The sequence below is a fragment of the Petaurus breviceps genome, unplaced genomic scaffold (genome assembly GCF_028583685.1).
Source record: "Petaurus breviceps papuanus isolate PSGF00001 unplaced genomic scaffold, PetGlider_PUasm1.0 90696, whole genome shotgun sequence".
NCBI lineage: Eukaryota > Metazoa > Chordata > Mammalia > Diprotodontia > Petauridae > Petaurus > Petaurus breviceps.
This window is the reverse complement of record NW_027187314.1, coordinates 9,849,601-9,858,853: the sequence shown is the minus strand read 5'-3', so window position 1 is coordinate 9,858,853 and position 9,253 is coordinate 9,849,601. Positions and strand designations below refer to the sequence as shown.

At 40.2% G+C, this 9,253-nt stretch overlaps 1 long non-coding RNA gene across 1 annotated transcript; it reads left to right on the top strand.

Moving 5' to 3' along the window:
• The first annotated feature begins 4,019 nt into the window (after positions 1-4,019).
• On the top strand, positions 4,020-8,450 carry LOC138144321 (uncharacterized). The gene is made up of 2 exons (XR_011163915.1): positions 4,020-4,858; positions 7,408-8,450. It is a non-coding gene; the product is annotated as an uncharacterized lncRNA (long non-coding RNA).
• Positions 8,451-9,253: the final 803 nt, after the last annotated feature.

Sequence of the window (9,253 nt, the reverse complement as noted above, 5' to 3'; positions counted from 1 at the left end):
TGCAGGTCCCCTAAGGACCCTTGCCCACTGTAAAGCATACAATAAACATTTACAACTCTGACTCTGAGTTGGCTTGGGCTGAATTCTTTCAAACTGAAATCGCAGGTTTTCTGGTCTTAAGATAAAAATCAGAGTTCCTGCTGAAGCTATTGTGAGCCATCCCTCATCATTTTGGCAAGCCAACCAGGAGTGATAGCCTGTGGTCTCAAGCTTTCTTGGAGTTCTGGTAAGCTCCTTTCTCCTCATCCCTCTCTCCCTGTACATCTGGTTCTTTCCCCTCAAACACCTAGGAAGGCTTGCTGGGACATGGTCTCCAGTCTTGGCCAGATGGGAGAGGGACATATTCCCCCACTGGATGCTCTGTCTGGGGGTACACTTGTTGGGGACATACTCCCCATTGAACAGGGGATGCTCTGTCTGGGGACACTTGTAGGTGCCTAAAAAATTAATTTTTTAGGCAGGGATTTTTTCTGGGATGCCAGAAAGAAAGAAGACTGCAGAGATTCTTTGGCTTAAAGGCAGGAGAAAGGATGGGTCAGTGTCACTCCATACCCCAAGATTCACTTCTGGAATATCTTTTGTACAACTGGAAAAAACTTGGTCTTCAAGACCTCAAGAAGAAAGGATGGGCCAGTTTCCCCCTACACTTGGGGATCTGTGCCTAGGTTATCTTAAAGCAATCTTACCTGGCCTACATTAGCATGTAACTGGAGGGCCAAGCAAATATGATTTGTGCTGAGGATTTCTGGAAATCCTCTGTGAACTTTTTTAATGTTCCTGTCAGTTTTTCTCTTTCTCTGGTCTGTGTAGCTGTGTGAATGAGTGTGAGTAATCTGACACACTATAGACTTTGAACTGCAGCTGGACTGCAGGACATTCCTTTGGAATGCTGATATCTCTTTCCCTCCTCCTTTCCCCCGCTGCTGAATGCAGGCTGGAGAGGGAGAGGAAGAGAGCAAAATATAGTCTTGTTTAGGTTATATGATGGTAAATTCAAGTTAAAGACTGTAGAAAAAGCAAGAAAGTTTAAGCATGTAGCAAAGAAAGGAACATGGGTTGGAAGTTAAGATAGGTATAAGTTATTTGCTATTGAAAAGTGTGGGGAGGGGTGGCAAGGTGACTCAGCAAGTAAGACCACCAGCCCCAGTGTTGAGATGACCTGGGGATCAAATCCAGGCTCAGATACTTAGCACCAAACCCAGAAATAACTGGCCATGTAACCTTGAGCAAGTTACTTAACCCCTTTTGCTTAAAAAAAAAGTGTGGGGAGTCAAAATGGCAGAGTAAAAGCAGGACATCCCCGCTGCTCCGGCTTCCACCTTCCCCAATCTATATAAAAAGGGTACTCTAAACAAACTTTGGAGCTGTAGAACCCACAAAATGACACAGAGAAGCTAACTTCCCACTGAGGAATTGGCTAGCACAGTGCTCTGGGAGCCCAGCCCAGCCCCACGCCCAGGCTTTAGCCCCAGTGCTGGCCTGACCAGCCCTCAGCCACAGGGATGCCAGATCAGCAGCAGCTGTGGCCGTTTCCAGATTTACAAACACATAGATGGTAAGGACAAAGTGAGAGGTCACTGCAGTGTAGAATTTGGGACCCAGTAAGTGGGGGTGCATGGCTTTTGCCTCCAGAGCAAGAAGCCACTGAGACGCCGGCACAGCCAACCATGCTAGTTGGCACGTTGCCACTTGGCAGCTTCAGCTCCTGGCCTGCAGAGTGTAGGGGGACCAAGCACCAGTCTGAGGGATAATTTCTTTGGCTTTAACCTGCTGGGATATGGATTGCAGCCTAGGGTGGAGGTCCTGGGGTGAGTGTCCAGTTTGCCAGAGAGTGTGGAGACCTCAGAGAGAGCACCCATCTAATACCTCCGGCAGCTGAGAAAACCCCAGCGTTTGGGACAAAAGCTCCCCTGTCTGGTAGCAGAGTCCTACTGTGGCAAAAAGCCCAGGGCTCAGTCACTTGACTGAGGGGCGACATGACCAGGCAAAAGAAACAAAGCAGACAGAAGATTCCAACATTAGACTCCTATTTTGGGGACAAAAAGAATCAAAGCATAGAACAGGAGGAAGACAGTGAAGTCAGAACTCCTGCACCAAAAGCTTCAAATGAAAAACGAGCTGCTTACAGGTCATAGAAGACCTTAAGAAGCAGATAAGAGAAGTGGACGAAAAATTGGGAAGAGAAATGAGAACAATGCAAGAAAGTATGAAATGAGAGTCAACAGCCTGTCAGGAAAATAACACCTTAAAAAACAGACTAACCCAAATGGCAAAGGAGACTGAAAAAGGCAATGAGGAGAAGAATGCCTTAAAAAGACGAATTTGCCAGTTGGAAAAAGAATCGCAAAAGCTCACTGAGGAGAATCATTGCTTCAGAATTAGATTGGAACAAATGGAAGCTAATGACTTTATGAGAAATCAAGAGGCTATTAAACAGATCCAAAGAAATGAAAGAATAGAAGGCAGTGTGAAATATGTCATGGGAAAAACCACTGACCTGGAAAATAGATCCAGGAGAGATAATTTAAAATTATTGGACTACCTGAAAGCCATGATCAAAGTAAGAACCTAGAAATCATCGTCCAGGAAGTTCTCAAAGAAAATTGCCCTGATGTTTTAGAACCAGAGGGCAAAATAGAGCTTGACAGAATCCACCGTTCACCTCCTGAAAAAGATGGAAAAAAGAAAACTCCTAGGAATATTATAGCCAGGTTCTGGAATTCCAACATTAAGGAGAGAATATTACAAACAGCGAGGAAGAAACAATTTGAATATTGTGTAAACACAATCTGGATAACCCAGGATCTGGCAGCTTCTACCCTGAGGGATCAAAGGGCTTGGAATATGATATTCTGGAGGTCCAAGGAGCTGGTATTAAAACCATGCATCACCTACCCAGCAAAACTGAGTATCATGTTTCAAGGGAAAATATAGTCATTCAGTGGAATAGAGGACTTTCAAGCATTCTTACTGAAAAAATCAGAGTTGAATAGAAAATTTGACCTTCAGATACAAGAAGCATTCCATTACACAAGTGAAGCATGAGAAGGTAAACAGGGAAAAGAAATCATAAGGAACTTACCAAAGTTGAACTATTTATATTCATACATGGAAAAACAATAATTGTAACTTATGAAACTTTTCTCAGTAGTTGAAGGGAATATATATATATATATGTATATATATATATATGAGGGTATATGGGCATATGAATACATATGTGAATGTGTGTATATATGTTTACACGTATACACGGATAGAGGGCATGGGACCAATTTAACAGGAAGGGATGATACTTAAATGGTGAGATTAAGAGTTGAGTGAGGAATATAATGAGAGGAAATGGGGAGAGACAGAATGGGATAAACTATCTCATATAGAAGAAGCAAGGGAAAATGGTTACAATGGAGGGGAAGAACAGGAAGGCAAAAGGGAATGGTTCAACCTTACTCTCATTGATTTTGGCTTGAGGAAGGAATGAAACACACACTAAATAGGGTATCTCACCCTCCAGGAGAGTAGGGGGGGAAGGGGATGAGAGGGGGGATGATGGAAGGCAGGGCAGGCTGGGGGGGAGGGAAGTTGGAAGCACCCACTTTTGCAAAGGGACAGGATCAAAGTAGAGAATAGAACAAGTGGGATAGGATGGAGGGAAATATAGTCAGTCTTTTACAATATATCTACTGTGTTATTGTTTTCCATTAGCCACACATGTACAACCTATACTGAACTGCTTGTCTTCCCAGTGGAGGTGGGTGACAAAGGGAAGAAGGGAATGAATCTGGAATTCAAAGTTTTAAAATCAAATATTTAAATATATACATATATATTATTATTATTAATACTATTTTACATGTAATTGGGAAATAAGATATACAGGCACTGGGGCATAGAGATCCCCTGGAAAAGTGGAAAGGGGTATGGGAGAAAATATGGGAGAGAGCAGATTGAAGGAGGGGGCTATCCTGTGGGACTGCTATTTTGGGGGCGGTGGGTAGGGGAAAAATGGGGAAAAAAATTGTAACTCAAAATCTGGCGGAAATGAATGATTTAAATCAGAAGTTAATAAAGCATTTGAAAAAGAAGAAAGAAAGGTGTGAACAGAAGTTTTAAGATCTTTAAAAGTTTGAAAATCTCCTCCTCTTCATTCCACTCTGGCCAAGTGGAGTGAGGAGAAGGTGATAAGAAAGGGAGGGAATCTTCTCCCCTCAGATCAAAGAGGCAGGCAGACCAACATTTAAGTATTTCCTGACTCACCTAAAAGAGGAAATTGTGTGTAACAGAATGCAACTGAATGCATTCTGGTCATTTTTGAAAAATGTCATTCCTAATTTGATGCTAAAGATAAGTCAGAATTCATTTTACTATTTGGCACTTAGGCAAATTGGAATATTTTTCTAAGATTTGATACAAAAAGTGAGGTTTTTGGGTTCCCTAGAACTGGGCTAAGGGAGTAGGTGCCACTCCGCCCCCTCTCCCCCTTGCTAGAGAAGTCAAAGCTATCACTTTCAAAAAAGTATCTAAGGAGTGAACACATAAAAGTTTTTGGAGTAAAAGTTAGAACAGCTAAAAACATTTGAGCAGATTTTGTAAAAGCCTCTCTCACCAGATCAGATTAAGGAGCGAGAGTGCTGAAGAATAGTAGGGAATTTGAGTTACCCTCCCCCACTTGAAAAAAAAGAAAAAGAGGGAAGGAGGCATAGCAGCTATATTGAGGGCCCCCCTGGCAACAGCCCTGGGCCCCTGGGTACCCTAAAATCCACAACACTAGGCATGCAGATGAACCTCTCTCCTTTCAAACCCCTGGGTCCACAACCAGGCTCTGCAATTGTGAGGAGAGGAGAAGACTCTGCACTTGGTAAGCCTAATTTTCTATCAATAATTTTTGTATGTGATGAATTGGAAATGTAATTAATGTCATGATGTCATTGTGTTATTATGGTATCTCTAAACTGTAAAATCTTCTTATACTGTAAAAATTGAGTGGCCATTGTGAGCTAGAAATGGTGTTACATAAAGCAGTTTTCAATCTGAATTTTGTTGAAACTAAAAGGTGGAGAAAAAGTTGTTTAAAACTAGCTATGTTACTTTATCAATTCTGCTAACTCTATCTGATAATATTTATTTCATGTGAATTGGATTTTTTATGTTATAATATCTGATGATTTAAAGCTGTTACATTTGGAATGCAAACAGTAATAATACTGTTGATATTTACTGTGACAGCTGATTGTTCATTTAACTTTTTGTCTATTCTGGAAATATACAGTGATTTAAAGTTATAGTTTCCACATTAGTAATGATGAAATGAATGATTCCCTGCACAGTGAATTGTAAAGGCTTTTTTTTTGTAGAATTCTTATTGAGCAAATGAGAAACATTGGAAAGGAAAGAAGAAAAACGTAGGGATGTGGTTTTCAAGTTTGCTTCATCTAAGGATGTATTTATGTTAATTTGAAGGTTTATGGATCACCACATTCACCATCTATGTGAGATTCCAGAATGTAATTGATTTCTAGTGATAAGTTGATTGGTGGTATAGCATCGAAAAAATTTTACTTCTGTGTAACTTCAAAAACTGGAGTTTTAAGGTCATCAGACTGGTAATTCATTTGTTTTAATTTCGAAGTACAAATTTAAGAACATGATAATTGTGTATGATGTTGTTACTGGTAAACAGCTGTACTATCTATGCTGTATGAGAAGCAGTTTCTCTTGAAGTCTTAGAGTATTGTAATTTGGGAAATCATAAGCTTCCAAATCTGTCTTTGTTTAAAAGGAAGTTTCAGTTAAGATTGTTTAAAATTGTAAGACTATTAACTAAGTTAGCTGGCTATTGTTTTAATGCTAAAACCTAAAACTGTGACAACTTTATTCTGACTAGTTCTGCCCATTCAGAACAGTGCTCCTCCATGAATGAGAATTGGCTAAGCACGGGCATCATTATTAGCCCCTCCCCCATTCATTCCTGCATTTATGATATTGTAAAACTGCCAAATCCCCTAGAAACTATCTATACTAAGCAAGGTCATTCAGCTTGGGAAAGGAACTTTTTTTTCAGTTATGTAGTTTTTAAATGAACTTAACTTGCTAAGAAGTTGCAAGAATTAAAAAGGATTCCTATCAACTGGCTTTTATATTTGAGAAGGAAAGATGGTAACTGGAATTCCTTACCTTTGTGAGACCTGATAAATCCTTATTGCTTATTGCGACTACAAGAGAATAGAAATAATTATAACTGGCTCTAAGCTGCGATTGGTGAGGCTTGTTGTTTAAGGTAAAAGGCATTTGGGACCATAACTAAATTTTATTTTGATTTTGAATTTGGGTATAGTTATCTGCATTAAATCAGTATCTGAGAGAAAATGCCACAAGCTACTCAGAGGAAATGTGATCCTGTACTGTGGACAGGTGGAAGTCTACGTTTGATAAAGGCCGAAGGGACAATCTGAGCCTCCGTCTGGGATGGGATACCTCCTGGCTCAATTTACCCATGGGATTCCTTTGAAAAGGAATATTCCCCACCTATTTCTGAGTCTAGCTTTGAGGTAGAATGGATAATACATGGTTGGATATCTGTAACTAACCTGAATTTAAACAGAATCCAGGATTTTATCCTGTCATATTTGGAATGTCACAGGTCCCTGTTTTTTTTTTTTCCCTTCTATAGCAAGTTTCTACGATCAAGAGCAAGGAGTCAGTAAAGGATGTGAGGTCTTTCGTGTTAGCTTACTGGAAAATCTAATATTATTTTCATCTAGAATTAGAACATGTACAGAAAGTTATGCAAACTGCTTAAGATCATTTTGAAAGTTTTCAACTAACTTTCTTCATGAAAGTTTAGTGATCATTTATGAATCTTGAACTGTTTTAAAAGAAGGGAAAATATTTTTGGAAGAAATTTTTTGAATCTCTAGTGTTATTTTAAGGGGCCTACTAAAACCTTCCTTTACAGGATAAATTTATTGCTAAATTAATTTAGTGAACAGTTGTAAAGCTGAAGAGATCTTGCTGTTTTGATCTGAATTTGTAGTTATTCTATCATCTAAGCAAAAGTTAACATTTGTAACTGAATGTGCATGCAAAAGATTCAATTTCTGAAGTATCTCTTTCTACCAGAGTGAATATAATCAGAGGATAAACAAGCTTTGTGAAACAAGGATGTATGTCTACTATCTAGCTGTGAGGTTCAAGTCAGGAACCTCTTTTGTTAAAGGCAGTACAATTGTGTCAGTAAAAGAATAAAAACATACGAGACATCTTGTCTATGGGAAAATATAAAGGACAGTGAAATAGTCTGAGTAATGGATTATACTAGCCCATACTCACCTCACTTCTGGTCAATTTTCTCTTACTCCTTTTTGGCCCTTATTTGTTTAATCTTTTTGCTAAATTTGTGTCTTTTAGGCTCAGCACCCTTCACTTGCAGATGACATCTCAGGCTGAGTACCAACCACTTTCCATGACCCATCACCCCCTGGATCTGATATCAGCCAGGTTCTGGACACTGGCCACTGACCCCACCCCTTGAACAATGGAACTCTGTGAGGCAGGGACAGCTTTACTCCCCTTCCCAGTGAGAAGCAGTTCAGGAAGCTGAGACCATGGCCTTTTGTCCCCAAATGAATTAGGGTGCTATCTGTTTAAGGGGGGAATGATGGAGTGCTTGGGATCTATGTTTGTAAAATCAATTTGTAAACTTAATTTGTAAAACCAGTTTGTAAAATCACCCCCTCTCCCCAGCTTCGGAGCATTAACTCTGCCCAGCAACAACTCATGAATTGTTTATCTAAGCTTGGAACTGTGACAAGCTATTCCTATGAATCCTTCACAAAAGTATCTATAAACATTCCAGCTTAGGCAACTATTATCTCCCCCTTGTACAGTGTCCTGCTGCCCCCATGAATCCTTCAGTACCCTATCTCTAGTTTGACTCCTTGGCTGCCTTAATGAATCCTTCAGGACATTATCTCTGGGTTAACTCCTTAGCCTATTATCCACTGAGTCTCAGTTAGCCTTGGTTCCAAGACATCAATCTTACATGACACTGATGGGTGGCAGACTGGGCACTTCTCAGTCGGCCCTTGACCGCTAGCTGATTTAGTGACGGTTCAAGCCTAAAACCACACCTCCAGGTAGCCCCACCTTGGGCTTTTTCCCTGTGAATCATGGACAATATGTCTGTGCAGTTACATTAAAAATGCATGTTCTTTTAAATATTGGCCCCACCTTAACTCCTCCCTAATCCCACCCTTAATCACCTAGTTAGCATAATTGGCATGGGGTTCTACTGTGGATTATCCTATAAAAATCTTAATTCTACCCCTTTGAGGTTGCAGGTCCCCTTAAGGACTCTTGCCCACTTACAGCCTAACATTAAACTTGCAGGTCCCCTAAGGACCCTTGCCCACTGTAAAGCATACAATAAACTTTTACAACTCTGACTCCAAGTTGGCTTTGGCTGAATTTTTTCAAGACTGAATCGAAGGTTTTCTGGTCTTAAGATAAAGATCAGAGTTTCTGCTGAACCTATTGTGATCCATCCCCTCATCAAAAAGATAGATCAAAAGATTACTTACCCAGAGGTTGACAATCATAAACGAGACAGGACTCCAGTATGATGGAAAACAGAATCAACTTTATTCAGCTAAGAGTCCAGTATATATAGTGTGAAACTGCACAGTTATCATAAGCCACTGTCTTTGGGATTACACCATTGTCCTAGTTCCCATTTGCCTCATATGTGATGGCTGTGTGCTCTATCCTGTTATCAAGGTACAAAAACTGGGCAGGAACTTCCCTAAACCTCCCTATAACAGAATGGAGTTGTCCCAAGGCTCCTAGTTAATACTACATTGCTACATTATGCTAGTTTCCCCTGAGAACACTGCAAGTGTCCTTGTTCCCAGGCCAGGAGTGTACCATGCTTCTCACAGGGATGTGAAACCCATGGCTGTGAGCCTTCCTGGGGGATGGGGAACTGATCCGTGCCTGGTTAGCAGGGTGTTATGCTGAGAGGGCTTATTCAGCCATCAGGGCCTGATCCCCACTGGCTGTGGTCCTCAACAAAAGAATTAAGTGAAAATATCATTGAAATAATGTCATAAATTAGATATATTCAAGGAAGAAATTATTAGCAAGTCTAACCAAGATTAGAGTGTTTAGTACAAAAGACAAAGATTTTTCATAAAACTAGATTCTCTGAAAAAGAAGATAACAGAATTGAAATATGGAAATATAGAAGGAGGAAAAT